Source organism: Aethalodelphis obliquidens, unplaced genomic scaffold (genome assembly GCF_003676395.1).
Source record: "Aethalodelphis obliquidens isolate GAN/ISIS:26980383/991018 unplaced genomic scaffold, ASM367639v1 scaffold16, whole genome shotgun sequence".
In the NCBI taxonomy this organism is placed as follows: Eukaryota; Metazoa; Chordata; class Mammalia; order Artiodactyla; family Delphinidae; genus Aethalodelphis; species Aethalodelphis obliquidens.
Window position 1 is genome coordinate 3575502 of NW_020837960.1, and position 16544 is coordinate 3592045.

The following is a 16544-nucleotide window of genomic DNA, read 5'->3' on the forward strand; positions in this document are numbered from 1 at the left end:
CTGTGCCTTTAATAATTCTTATTTTGTTAACTTAAATATGTTTTTACAGATTAATATAAAAATGAGTAAACTCATCTCTACACTGAGCCTTTACTTTAAGTAGAATGATGACTTAAGATAATCACTTTTCTTGAATACTTGATACGCTGCTCAAGAGGCTCAATGAAAACTCAGTGGACAGTTAAGACTGCATGATTCCAAAACAGGAAAGCATAAATCAGTGTTGGTATTTTACAGCTTGTACTCTGAGTATAACTGAATGACCAAATTCTTCTGTTCCAACAGTGTACAAGAAAACAAGGTCCTAGCTCAATTGTTGTAGAAAGTGGAATCTTGGCATGGGATTAAAAGCCATATATTAGTTACATAATGGTAAAAATCTAAAAGAATAAAAGGAATTGAATAATTACATAGAGAATCAAGCTACTAATCAAAATTTTGAATTACACTTTGGCAATGTGGAAAAGATCCCTGCTCAAGGAGACTCTTTTTCTCTTTGTTTGCTACCTGACAGAGTAGCAAAATATGTTAAAGTGAAATAAGATTTTAGAGCTTGAACTTCCTCAAAAAGGTGATATCTTAAAATAGTTTTCTTATTCATTTGCCATAACACCCACCAGTCTATCATTAGAGATTCATTACTTTGGGATTGATATTACCCTCCACAGGAGGATTCTTGTAATAAGATAAAATCTAAGTTATGTGAAAATCCACCATGTAATGGGAAGTCATTTTTCAGCCAATTTAGTATTGGTTATAGGTACCATAAGAAGATTAAAATATTGGAATTAGTGTAGAATTACAGAGAGTTGAAGAAAGCATTCTAGCTTACAAATTTTCATAGGGTCAGCTTTATGCACCTGAGTGTAGTTAAGAAGAAATTTTATATAATTTACCCACTGTTTTCTGATATATTTAGTTAAACCTGTCTGACACTGTTGATTTTTAACTTTCTGGAGAGAAGATGGAATATGCCTAATACTTGGCACCATTATTTTATTATATCACTATTTTCCACTTACCTACTACTGGAAATTCATACCATCTTTTTTTCTTATTTGTATTCTTAATTACTCATTTTTTATATTTTGGTACATAATTCATCTTCATGGATAGTTCTCACAGTAAGTTAGTACATGTTTATCTTTGATTACTCACCATCTCTCTTTCTGAATTATTTTTCAGGATACCCTCCCCTCATATGCATAGAAAATGTAGTATAGTGAATGACAATTTATTGATACTCTGAGAATATTGTCTTTTTGTATCCCATGAACAGTAACAGTTAAAGTGATGGTCTTCCTTAGAAATTTTATACCAGTTAATATAATGTCAACATTTCAAATGTCAGTAGAATTGTCACACATTTTCTTCAGGCCTTTGAGAACATCACATGAATCGTTTTTGCTCTGAAATGAAGAACTCTATCATGACATTGTCCTATTGTCTCATTATACATGCCACTGCTGTGCTTCCATCTGGTGGATCTTAATATAAAGTCAACGGGAACCATGGGAGATTCAAAATTTTTATAGGAACACATAGGTGATAAATGAGTATAGAGATTAAAGATAATACAGGAATACCTAAAAAATATCTAGACTGAAAATGTTTTATAAGCAGACCTGGTAGATAAACCCTTCCTAAACTAATAACTAGTGTATGCCCAGAACTGGGCTAAATGACCATTTGTTAGCAGCCAACCAAATATCTTTTCGTGTTCAGCTATATATGCTCTTCTGAAAATGGGGTGCTCACATCCCCTGCACAAAGATAGATTTCAACTACATTACTTATTTTCTCGGTTCACCCTAAAGTTCTCCTGCATTAAGGAGACTAGAGAATTTCTACGTGGATCTAAGTAATGCCAGTACAGAAAAAAAGTAGAAAATTCAAAACTATCTGCATCATTCAGACAAAAATGCAAAATGGTTAAGAGAAAGAAGTTCAATGTTAAATTGCACTTTTAGGGTTGAAGCTAATTATTTCAATATTGATTGAGATATATTTTCTACATGTGAATTACTTATAAAGTTAATGACTATATAACACTTTTCCTATTACAATAAAACTCAAATTAGTTTGTTCAACCAAGAAATATTCATATCAAATCCTTTGCTCTGGGTACAGAGAGGGAATTCCCAGTTCATTGTGCTATCAATTCTCCAATCTTATTATTTCTTATTCTTCTCAGTAGTTTCCAATTTAAGTTATGTATATATTTTTGTCTTTTCCTTACATGCTTTCTCTTTGTTACCTCAGTGTGAGAATTTGCGAAGTGCCCTCAGGGTAAATATCCACCTTTAGATATTCAATTCAATTTCATTATGTTTGTAGATTTCACTCTAGAAATAACAAAGCCTGCGTCATGTGGTGGAGCAATAAACCTTGCACCTTCTGGTGCACTCAGAGGTATGAATGTGATGACTCCTATTTTACCTGTCTGAAGCAGGTACGGTTTTCAGTCCCAAGCTACCAAATTTAAATTCTAAATGTTATGGGATGGAGAGGCAGAGTTACCCTGAATAGAAACTATATACTAAGTGTCTGTATTTGGAAATGACAAAAGCGTAGTTATATGTCATTGTTGGAGAAAAAAATGTTTCAAGTAAAAATACATTCATCATTTCACACTTTTACCCCACAACCTGAAAATGTTTTCTTTCTATAAATGCCATACTCAATCAAATGGCAGGGTATTGATACTTGACTCTGGATTTTTAACTGTGGCAGTTGTGCAATTGAAAACTTTCTGGAAGGCAAAACATCCCTTCTGAGTACTTCAGATAAAAAGTAGCAACAGTATTTGACATATAAAATTGCCGGAAGTGACCAATTTTTCTCTGCATGTGGAGACCAATAAGAAAGAACATATGAATTTTCTAAGTGTCATTTATTCAAAAACCATAAATAATCCCATAGAGCACTTTGTAAGCTCCAGTGGAAAAGTGAGATTAATAACATGGAGTCCTGGAGTCAATCAGCCCACTTTCTAATGGGAGAGAGAAGCATATAGGCATGTGCTTACAACTATATAGTCCACACTAAAATAGGGTTGCATATATACACAGTGAGAACAGGGAGAGTATATACTTGTTTCTGACAAGTATGAACTTCACAGGGAGATGATAGTTTTGCCTTAAAGCCGTACAATATATGCATGAACGGTAAAGAGATGAGAAGGACTTTTCTGGCAAGGGACAGGTGGTATAGAGTGAAAACACCGAATGAGTTCTACTTCAGTATTCTCTCAGAATTTCTTGGTATTCCCTTACTGCCTTCAAATGGTAAGGCTAGTAGGTAAATAAAATTATCAGAACAGAAGGAATTGGGGAATAATGTCATGGCACTAGGCATTTTAACAGAATTTTTTTTTAACTACAAGCCATAGAGGACCGGAAAGAGCACTGACAGAAAATACTTCAGATAAACGATATCCAAATTTACTATAAATTGTCTTTCAAATATGTTCTGATTCTTCTTTGAGTCATATATATATATATACATATACATGTAATAAAATGTAAATAATATATGATATTATATATAAATATATGTAATAAAAATATATTTATGCATGTGCAAGGGAATATCTAACTATACCTTGACCATGGGTTCAAAAAGGAAGTGGGTTATATTGTGCTCTTTCTTGGTTTTTATCCTTGACTCAAGAACTCATCTGGCAAATGAGAAAAGTTTGCAGGACACATGACAGTGAGAAAAATAAATATGTTAATCTTGATAAAAATATTTATTTCTTTGATTTCTTTTTGTCTTCTAAAAAGAAATCAGGGAGAGTGTAGGAATATAATTTTTATTAAGATCTGGAAATAGAAAACAGAAAATTCTTCTTCTCTTACATGAAACTTGGTGTCCATTCTTAAGTCCTTTTCCTTTTTTCAGAGGGAGAGTCTGGCAATTGGGTATTGAATTCAATTCTGCAGCTCTTATGAGTCCACTATATCTATTTATGTGGACTTGTAATTGTGTGCTCATAACAATGCTGTGAATCCTGGAATATAATGGAACCAGATCAAAAGGGTTTGGCGCAAAACAAGCTATCTCAGAATCTCATCATTTCAAGCATTTCTTCAGAGTAATTGTCACACATTTAGCAACTGAAGAAAATAGGTCATTTGTTATACTACGTACCTCGTGTTGCTGATCCAAATGCACAGCATAACTTTCTCTTAAAGGAAAACAATATACGGCATTGTGTACATGTGAAGTTAGCTTACAAACTGATTTTTTGTTTGTTTATTACCCACTAGCTTTCCCTTCCCACTCTATGTGTTAATATAAATGTGTAGCTGATGGATAATATTTCTTTAGCCATATATTGATTTTATCTACATTATCAATTTATAATATTATAATGTGTATCCTAAATCATTCATGATCTCCTGGTATCTCATTAACGAAATAAACCTGCAATAAAGCTTTGGCCATTTGCTGTATTTACCATCACATAATTTAACAATTAAGCACAATGATTTCTTTTAAGCAATGAATATATAGTTGAATCGTACTGACCCTATTTCCTGGACTACATAATATTTTTTATTAATTTTTAATTGGAGTATAGTTGCTTTACAATATTTTGTTAGTTTCTGCTGTACAGCAAAGTGAATCAGCTATAGGTATACATATATACCCTTTTTTATGGATTTCCTTCCCATTTAGGTCACCACAGAGTATTGAGTATGTTCCCTGTGCTATACAGTAGGTTCTCATTAGTTATCTATTTTATACATAGTAGTGTGTATATGTCAATCCAATCTTCCAATTTATCCCATCCCTCCTTGCCCCCTTGGTATCCATACATTTGTTCTCTAAGTCTGTGTCTCTATTTCTGCTTTACAAATAAGTTCATCTGTATCATTTTTCTATATTCCACATATAAACTATATTATATGATATTTGTTTTTCTTTCTGACTTACTTCATTTTGTATGACAGTCTCTAGGTCCATACACATCTCTGCAAATGGCACAATTTAATTCCTTTTCTTTTTCTTTTCATTTTTTGTTAAACATCTTTATTGGAGTATAATTGCTTTACAATGGTGTGTTAGTTTCTGCTGTATAACAAAGTGAATCAGCTATATGTGTACATATATCCCCATATCTCCTCATTCTTGCGTCTCCCTCCCACCCTCCCTATCTCACCCCTCTAGGTGGTCACAAAGCACCAAGCTGATCTCTCTGTGCTATGCGGCTGCTTCCCACTAGCTAGCTATTTTACATTTGGTAGTGTATATATGTCCATGCCACCCTCTCACTTCGTTCCAACTTACCCTTCCCCCTCCCCGTGTCCTCAAGTCCATTCTCTACATCTGCATCTTTACTCCTGTCCTGCCCTTAGGTTCTTAAGAACCATTTTTGTTTTAGGTTCTATCTATATGTGTTAGCATACATTATTTGTTTTTCTCTTTCTGACTTACTTCACTCTGTATGAGGGTCTCTAGGTCCATCCATTTCATTCCTTTTATGGCTGAATAATATTCTATTGTATATATATATATATATATATATACACACATATATATGTATATACATTGTATATATATTATATATATAATATATGTATATATATTATATAGATGTATATATATGTACCACATCTTCTTTATCCATTTTTCTGTTGATGGACATTTAGGTTACTTCTCCATACTGGCTATTGTAAATAGTGCTGCAATGAACATTGGGGTGCATGTATCTTTTTGAATTATGGTTTACTCAGGGTATATGCCCAGGAATGGGATTTCTGGATTATATGGTAGTTCTATTTTTAGTTTTTTAAGGAATCTCCATACTGTTCTCCATAGTGGTTGTATCAATTTACATTCCCACCAACAGTGTAAGAGGGTTTCCCTTTTCTCCACATCCTGTTCAGCATTTATTGTTTGTAGATTTTTGATGATGGTTATTCTGACTGGTGTGAGGTGATACCTCACTGTAGTTTTGTTTGCATTGCTCTAATAATTAGTGATGCTGAGAATCTTTTCATGTGTTTGTTGCCCACCTGTATGTCTTCTTTGGAGAAATGTCTATTTAGGTCTTCCACCAATGTTTTTATTGGGTAGTTTGTTTTTTTCATATTGAGCTGCAAGAGCTGTTTGTATATTTTCGAGATTAATCCCTTGTCTGATGCTTCATTTGCAAATATTTTCTCCCATTCTAAGGGTTGTTTTTTCATCTTGTTTATGGTTTCCTTTGCTTTGCAAAAGCTTTTAAGTTTCATTAGGTCCCAGTTGTTTATTTTTGTTTTTAATTTCATTACTCTAGGAGGTGGGTAAAAAAAAGACCTTGCTGCGAATTATGTCAAAGAGTGTTGTGTCCATGTTTTCCTCTAAGAGTTTTATAGTGTCTGGCTTTACATTTAGGTCCTTAATCCATTTTGGGTTTATTTTTTTGTATGCTTTTAGGGAGTGTTCTAATTTCATTCTTTTACATGTAGCTGTCCAGTTTTCCCAGCACCACTTATTGAGCAAACTATCTTTTCTCCATTGTATATTCTGCCTCCTTTGTTGGACTATATAATTTTGAAAATAGCATCTAACTATAAGATAACTAAGAGTACAGCAGGGAGAAACTATGGAGGAAAACAAGAAAATATATTGGATTTCTCATTAGTGTAAATAAAAATTAGAAAGAAAAACTTTATTAGTTGGCATTCATAATATTGTTAATTTAAACAGGTTAGTCAACAGGTATTTCTTTTAAGAAGCTTCTTATTTTGGAAAAATGTTAGATTTACAGGAAAGTTTCAAGGAATTTACAGAGATTTTCTGTACACCTCTCACTCAATTTCAATTTTCTCTAAAGTTATCATCTTCCACTCTTGGTTCATTTGTCAAAATTAAGAAACCATTATTAGTACATTACATTATTTAACCTCCAGAGTTTATTCAAATTTCACCAGTTTTTCCATTAATATCTGTTTTGTGTGTTTCAGGATCCACATTGCATTCAGTTATCATGTCTCTTTAGACTCTGCTGGTCTGTGAGAGTTTCTCAACCTTTCCTTGATTTTTGTAATGACCTTGAGAGTTTTGAAGAGTACTGGTCAAGAACACCCCTCACATTTGGTTTGTCTGTTTGTTTAATGGTTCAGAATGTAGATATCATACCACAGAGATGAAGCACCCTCCTCATCACGTCATATCAGTACATCCACACAATATCCCTGATGACATATCTTCCATCACTTGGTTAAGATAGCGTCTGCTGGATTTCACCATTGCAAAGGTGCTATGGGGCTATTTTTCTCTTTCTTAATCTACTGTTTGGAAATGAGTCACTAAGTCCTGCCAATACTCAAGGTCAGGGGAGAGGTGGGGTGGGGTGTGTGGGGGAATGTCTAAGCATCATTTCCTGGCAGGAGGGGATGTCTGCATATATCATTTGGAATACTTCTGTAAGAAAGATTTGCCTACTGTTCCTTACTTTTTTATGTATTAATTAATTTATTATTTATTGATATCAATATGAACTCCTGGATATTTATTTTATGCCTTGATTTATGAACTAATACAATAATATTAATTTTGTTGATCAAATTGTCCCAGGTTTGGCACTAAATATTCCTTCTGATTGGCTCTGCTGTCCCTTTGACAGGTCTCTGTTCTTTATTTTTGAACACTTCTTTATTTTCTAGTGCAATGAATTGTTCCAGAACTATTTTATGTTCTCCCTGTTCCAGCCCTAGAATCAGCTATTTTTCCATGGACTCCTGATGCCTTTGGTCAATACATATTTAATAATTAAGTTATCCCAAAACTTATGAAAAAGTAAAGACATTCCTTTTCAAAATATATCCAAATGAGCATATATTACCTTGTATCTATCTGGCACTGACTCACAAGTGGTTTAATTATTCTACTATTTTCTGAAAGTAGTTGCCTCAGCTGTATTTCTAGATTTAATTTGAACATTTGCACCTCTTTACATGTATCTTGTTCCCTAAGAACTGACACAATGGCTTTCCTTGGCAATTTTAGAGCTAGATTTCTATTTAAATAAAACATTATTTATCATTTGACTTTCTAAACATTTTTCTCTCAGGTGGTTTATTGGGAAGACATTATTTCTGTAAATATTTTTGTTTCCATAACCTTTTAGGATAAACACACAATAAAGGCACATAAAATCATCTTATGATTAATGCATGTTCTGTGGCCTCAATTTCATGGCACTGATGAACATCTTGCCTCATGATTGGATGGTGATGCTCCTTATGACTCTGTTTATTTCTCTTTCATTTCCTTTCAAGACTGTGCAACAGGAAGTCTGAAAGAATGCATGTAGATGATTCATACTGATTAGATAGAAGAGAGTTCAGTGAGCAGCCTCACACTCTCGATATTAATATCCATACTTATATTTAAATTTTTCCTTCTGATGAAGAAAGCGTAGTAACTATACTATGTTATTTTTACATTTCCTGTAATATAAATAATCCTTTCTGCAAATATTTCTAATTTTCTCAGTAAATATATTTTGTGTCTACCTCACAGAAATAAGTATTCCTTTATGTTGGTATTTTCTATGTCCATAGAAGTTTATTATTTATTTCATTTTGGAAATGGTCAAGGTAAGGTTATTATGCCTAATTATATGTGAATGTTAAGTATATTTTAGCCATTATAAACTCATTTAAAGCTACTAAATTCACGCTGTGAAAATGAAATGAAAACACACACATCTAACTCATGCAATATATAATATGTACCTAAAATATCTACTAAATTTTTTCATGTCCCAAAGTGCACATATAACTTTCAATTACAAGCATTTGTTCCTGTATGTCACAGTGCAAATGTTGGTTTGGACATTTGAAAATAATATTTATTTTTAGGGAATACCAAAAACATACTTGGGGAAAAAAATTGGTTGGAAAAAGTATGCACAGTGCCATGCAATTTTACAAATAGTTTGGGAGGTACAAGCAGATGGATTCTTGAATCCAAACCATTGGCCCCAGTTGAAGAAACCCTGCTGTATTCAGGGTTTCACAGATGGTCCTTTTCTCCTTCTGAGACCCTCATGAGCAGCACCAATGTAAACTGTTTTCTTACAGTCAATGTCTTCAAACATATGCAATTCTATGAAGCTCTGGAAATTTATCTATGATGCACAACAGATTGAAACTAGAGAAGATTGCCTCCATGCTAACTCCCGGAGCCTTTTGAAAGCTTGGGAGAACACTATAATTTATTAGCCTTTATAATTTTGGGGCTACTGAGAGTTTCCAGTAAGGTTTTTGTGTTGATGCTTTTGTCTGTGAAACTGGGACTCCTTTAGAAATAAAGATATTTTCTACATGCGGACCCCAGGGTAAAATAAAACTGAACAGGACCTCTCCCTGGCCAAATCTCAGACAGCTTTCCAGATCTGGCTTATTTTAGGTTAAATGCTATAATAAAGGTGTGAAAGGGAGACAGGATGGGATAGGTTTGCAGAAAATTACCAACAGGCTAGTCATTCTCTGTAGTCCATTGTCTTTTTCCTCTCTGGCATGTGAATACTTGCCTAAATGATTTGATTACCCTTGGGAAGCACATAAATGAGATTTATTTTTAATGTTGTCTATTTTCCTCCACACTCATTTGGGATGATAAAAATAACCAAAAAATATCCATGGCCAATTAAGACAAAAAGACCTCTGTGTAAACATTGTCCTGGACCGATTAGCTGATTTGTAGCAAATTCTATAGAATATGTGTTCAGTACATCTTGTATGTGATCTCTGCCAATGACAAGCCAAGGTTTAGAAGGACAGTATCACCCTCTGTCCCTGGGTACAAACTCTAGAGATTAGAATTAATGGAGCTAATAAACTTCAATCACTTTTACTGGGACAAGCACTCCTAGGGTCCAGAAGAAGGAGCTGATTCCTAAGCAACAAGTCCCAACTGAAATGTAAGTAGTATCCTTGGGTTAAAGTTCACTTGTCCAGATATTGGTACCCAGTGAGTCTGTGGTATATATGTTTGTGTGTTTGGGAATAATGAAGATGTGTTGGAGCCACTTTTATTATTTCAACAACAAAATAGTTTGTAAATATTCTTATCAGTTGAGGTGACTAAAATTCTGTCTTTTACAATTAACTAAAACAATGGGAAAAACAAAGTTAACTATAAAAGAGAAAAGTTTTTGAAAAAGGAGAAGGATAGAAAGAACTACTTAGGATTTTCAAAGTAACCAGACACTCTTTCAAGACAGGAAATTTAAGAAAATTTAATTCTTGTTCTTGTCTGAAAAAGAAAGACATTTGAAGACTTAGAGAATAGCTGCCATCTTAGGAGGAAACCAGAGTGAACCTGGAGCTCCTTTCACACTTCAGTTCACCCCAGGGAAGTGGTGGGTGAAGTAAAACCCCTGATCTCCCACCAGGATTCCCATGGAGTTGAATTTCCTTATGAAAGGATTTTATGTTATCCTTTGTGCTCTGACTTCAAGTTTTGGGTGAACACGCTCTTTATGTCATTCTTAATATTAGCTGACATGTTCTTCATCTACCTAACAGCTGCTGCATTTTCAGAAACCTTGATTGAACTGTAAATGACCCTTTATAGCTTTTTACTCCACAAAGTATAACTATTGCAGAAACTCCATAGTATGTGAGCACTTGATTTTAAATAGCCTCTCCCACAGAAACTTCTAGAATAAAAAAGTCAACAGCAGCTATAGACACACAAAGAGGAAATAGCCAGCCTGCATCTTTGAGTCAAAGAGTGATAATCTGGTCATCTTGAACTATGTCTCATTGCATTACCATCTCTATCCGTTGTGAGAACTAAGCACTGGGCAAGACATAAATGTCTATTTTAGAACATTCTTATTATCACTGAGGTAGTCAAAGTATTTACATTTCTTGTAAAATAATTTGAGAGATATTTGATTTGAAATATATTAGGCACACATGCAATATACAATAAAGAGACTAGGCATTTTGCATAATTAAGCTTATCTAAACGTTTTCTCCAATAATTATCATCGGCATGTTTTAACAAAATACATTTAAGCATTAGTTATAGTTAGATGATCCACTTCTCATAAGTATATTTTGTCTATGTATGTGCTTTTTCTTCAATGAAAGAGTTAAATCTCTCTCTCTCTCTCCCTCTCTCTCTCTCTCTCTCTCTCTCTCTCTCTCACACACACACACACACACACACACACCACATTTCAAAGAAATTACTGAGTAGTTGCATCTGCCTTTATTTCCTTGTCATTAACTTCTGACAATTTTTTAAATTAAGAATAATCTGTGTACAGGCTTTTATCAAAAGCAGGACAGGTTTCTTTCTTAACTGTGCAAACGCTCAACAGGGTTCCTCTATCATTAAGCAACTTGTGGAGGATATTAATGAGTGTGAAGTGTTGCACAGATGCTGTCAAACGAAGTGACCAGAAAGCAAGAAACAATAGAAATGATGGAAGGGAAACATCCAAGGACAATTCTTACTTAGACAAATGAGGAAGCTAAAAGTCACAGCCAGGAAAACAGATGAGTAGGCAGAGAAAGAAACAAATGAGCAAAAATACAAAACACACATGCCACAGAGGCATGTCTGAGATAATGGTGGCCAGCTGTATATTTTGAAGAACACAACAGGAAGAGAATTTTATACAAAACTGAAAGAGCTTCAAAATGATTGCAGTAAGCGCAAAGATCAGAAATAGATTCATTATCATCTTTATCACCAATAGCAAACATTTAAGGAAGATATATTATACATTGGACACTGTACTAGTTATGATTTTAAAATGCACTCATATCCACCTCTTTAAACAAAAATATATGATCCACTCTACCAAACATCAGTGACTTGTATTCTGATTTAATATGCTTAGCAGGAAAGTAAAAGCAGTTCCTAACTCAGATTGAAACAGAAGCAAAACTCCAATTTCACAAGAAGTTACTGTGTGTATTTGGAAGCATTTTGGTGAAACTCAGGAGTAAATGGACTCTCCATCATTAGAAGCATATAATTATCAACTGAATGAATCATTGGCAGAGAAGTCCAGAGGTTTAAACATAATAATATTAATGATGGCTTCCATTTTCAAATTTCAAGCATTGTGATTAGAGCCGCTGAGCTTTAAGTGCCTTACAATCTCGAGTCTAATATTGTATGTGAAGAATACTTGTCACTCTTTTGTAAACATCACCAAAAACATTGTGATAGATCATTTACATGTATTTTATAATTTACTATTTACTGCACTGCTTCCAGGTAGATGTTACTTTCTTCATTTTACCAAAGGAGAAAGGGAAACTTGGCTCAGAGAAATCAAATGATTTGCCCAAGTGCACACAATAGTCATTGTCAGAGCCAGATGTCCTCTGATCTCTCTATGGTATGTTTAGACCATGGCACACGTATGTGCCCTCCTTGGGTGAAGTGTTTGACTTCTGGCTTTTCTCATTACTGTTCCTACTGCTGAACCTTCAGACTTTCACAATGCTTCTAATTCCTTTACAACTTTCCACCTCAGGATCATTTGTTCATCTGGTGTTGGGAATCCAAGTTTACCCATGTACATTAATGTGTTAGAAATTCTCGTTCAATTCACACAGTCTGCACATTTCTGCCTTATTCCTTGAGCTACTGTATTAATATTCTGGCTAAATTTAATCACACCCCCTTAATCAGTTGAGTTCTCCTGGCCATCCAAAATGATGGAACCGATGTGTTTGTACAATTACTTTCCCACAGTTTGGAATATTTACTTTTTGGAGTTCTTTCAATTAACATCTGCACATGAACATCATTGTTCCTTCCATATTAAGTTCCTTCCATATTGATTTTATTTCTATTGCTTTATTACTTTGAAAAAAAAAGAGAAAATACAGTACGATATATGTGAGGAGTTTTGGTAAGTGACTTCAATCATGGCTATATACCAGGAAATTCTTTTTAAAGGTTTAAAACGATAGGATCAGAGTGTGCAAGTGAAATGATTACCTCATTTGGGATTATCTGGGGAGAACCGTAGTCTATTTTGTAGCAGTCTCTTTTTCTGTAATCTCTAATGGCAAAATCTTGTTTATCAAGAAGAACTCTGTGGGCAGAGGCAAACAATTTGCCTTTATTGATTTTACTGCTAAGTCTGATTGACTGCTTCACCTCAGCTCCAAACTGCCCTGGGAGGACCACGCTCCTTCTCTTGAACGCTTCCCATCTATTGAACTAGAAGTCAACTGCCACCTCTCCTGTCTCTATAAAAGCCTAGCGATTACTCACTTCCTTTACCAAGAGATATCTTGAGGACAGTTGAGGAATTACTCACTTCCTTTACCAAGAGACATCTTGAGGACAGTTGCAATGGGTAGAATAGGATAGAATATTAGCCTTATTTATTCTTGGATTTAAATTTAAAAATGGCCTGAATTCGTAAACAAGACAGATAGAGAGAGATTATAGATTACAACAGATTAAAGAGACATAACCAGTTTCAATGTGTGAATATTATTTACATCTTGATACCAAAACAAATAAACCAATTGAAACAAATTTTGAGACAATTAGAGAAATTTGAACTTGACTAGACTTGACGTTAAGGAATTATTGTTTTAGCTGTGAGAATGATATATAGAACATGTTATTTTTTAGAAGTCCTGATCTTTTAGAGATATATTCTGAACTATTTATGGATTAAATGATAGGATGACTGATATTTATTTTCTCATAATCCATTGCTGAGGAGAGAAAATTTAGAATTTGAATATAGAAACACAAAGTTGTTTATTATAATATTTTCTCTGTTTTTGAATGTTCTTTAAACTTTCAATATTAAAAAGATACTAAGACATAAATTAAACCAGGGAGTTTTGCAATCAATTTAGTAACAATATAAAAATACTCATGATGACAATTGCTGACGTTTTTGAATGCTAAGCATGTGCTATATCAAGCAGTTTGCATACATAATTTCATTTAATCCTATGACAATCCTGTGAGTTATATATAAATATCCTTATTTTATAAATCATGAAATCATAGCTTAAAGAATTTAAAATTTGCCCAAAGGTACTTACCTGATAAGTAGCAGAGCCAGAATTCTGGATTACCTTTTACTATTGCTATATTTGAAGTATATAGTCTTTCATTACTGTTTAGATCCTTTCTCTATTTTACATGTACTTTATAATTAATATTATTAAAGGAAGTTTCAAGCAGATTCTTTATGAACCAGTTTTCTTCTAAAGTGCCTTGGTCAGTAATTGAAACTTCATTTTTCAAAATGTATAGAATTCACATCTCAAGTTTGTTTTCAATTTTTCATTACTAATAACTTCTTTGTATTATAATTTACCACTGAAGAATTTTCCTAAATTTTCCCATTTCTTATAAATGATTACATTTTCTGATGTGAACTGATTAGATTTTTCCAATTGATAATTCCTTAACATTCTTTAGTAAAGAAAAACACAACTCAACAAGCAAATCACATTGATTGATTATTGAATAGCTTTCCTAATAGAAAAATCTTCTTCATTTATCTACAGAAGCCATCAAACTATTCTGAGCCTCAGTTTTCTCATCTGAGCAAGAAGAAAATTGACTCTTTTAAAAGACCTCATGCATAATGATGTTCCATGGAGAAAAATGTCTCCTGATGCTCCTGAGACTTTCCAAGTCCAATGACACATCAAAGACTTTTTGCACTGCTATTTCTTTCATTTCTGTGTAATCCATATCTGTCGTTTCCTTCAGGTATCTTTTCAGACATTTCATTATCAGAGAGAACATGTTGAATATCCTACATAAAAATAGTACATTTTTTCTCTGTCTCCTTATATTGCTTTATTTTCATTTTTGGCACTAACACCTGTCAAAGCAAAATTTGCACTGGAAAAAATTAAACTGGTAAGAATAACTTTTTTCAAAGCTATTGCTTTAGGGGAGAAGCCCAAACTCAGGTTGAACTCAACTCCTTTGAAACAAAAGATGGAAGGGTTATTAAGCACTAGAGTGAGGGTACAGTCTTGATCATCTCTGTTGGTTAATTGACCTTATGCAGAGGAAAAGTAAACTACTCATATATTCATGACACAAAGTCATTTTACAACTTGGAACAAAGTGCCCTCCAATGTTGGTCTCCTACCCTCCCAGGAAATTGGAAGATAGGGCTGCTACTTCTTCATATGTACGTTTTTAAAGATGGTTCTCAGGTCCATGAGAAAGACATTCTGGGTTGTAAAACTGAGAAGAGAATTTTAAAAAGATTTATTTCTCAAATGGGCAGATAAATAATTTACAATGAGGTGTTCTAAAGTAAATGCTCTAAGAAAAGGGAGGTGGGGTAGGTAGGGAGGATAGAATCAGGAAGAAACCTGTCCAAAGTTTAATCATGCTGCATGAAGCTTCTTGGTCAACCCTCATACTGAGAAGTCAAGGAAAAATCTGTACACTTTTCTTTGTATATATTTAACATTTTCAATAAACATATACTACAAGGGAATATAGCTCCTGCAAGATATTTTGGAGGCAGGAGAGCTGCTGCCTTTACCATTTCTTTACCATTGTTCCCCCTCATACATAAAAACTCAAATTTGAACATTTTCAAAAGTCATATACATTAAACTATTTTAATAGTGAGGTTTGAAATTACCTAATGTTTTTAAAAATTATCTGTATATTATAAATCAATTGAAAATAGAACACTAGATTTACAGTGAAAAAAGAGCATTCTTAATTCTATTAAGTAGTGAAAAGTTATTTTAAATCAAGTCTGAGGTGAATTTTTCCTAAAATTAAGCATTCCCATCAGACATCGTTTATATTTTAGCTTTCATACTTTTGTCATTTTTTTGAATTATTCTTAAGTTTTTCTTGTCAAGGTCTATTCATTTGAGGTAATTCTTTCCTCCAGGTAACTAGTTTTGCTCTGTTTAAAAACATGCTTCTTTTTAATGTACTCACACCAAGGTTTTTCATACTATGAATACTATACATTTGATAGTCCTATTTTTCTAAGCAATTACTCAGCTGGTTTTTCTATTCAAAACCATCAACAAACCAGAATTTTCTCCAAGGCTTTGCATTCATTTAGAAAATTCTTTCATAGTGAGCACATTTTTTAGATCATTTTGTCTTTCAAAAAATATACCCTAGGGGGCTTCCCTGGTGGCGCAGTGGTTGAGAGTCCGCTTGCTGATGCAGGGGACACGGGTTCGTGTCCGGGTCCAGGAAGATCCCACATGCCGCAGAGCGGCTGGGCCCGTGACCCATGGTCGCTGAGCCTGTGCTCCACAACGGGAGAGGCCACAACAGTGAGAGGCCCACGTACCGCAAAAAAAAAAAAAAAAGTATACCCTAAAAATACAGGTGGATAAGGTACATTTGTAAGCATCCACTACATTCTACAAAAAGAGTTAGTTGTCTTTTTATGTTATTTTTCTTTAATTCTCATAATAACCCAAGGACAGATGTCCAAGGTCAGATGCCCAAGGATACCTGGCTAGTTATTGGTAAAGCTGGAAAGGAAACCCTTACAACTAAAGCTACTGCTTTTTCCTGTTTTTTCTTTA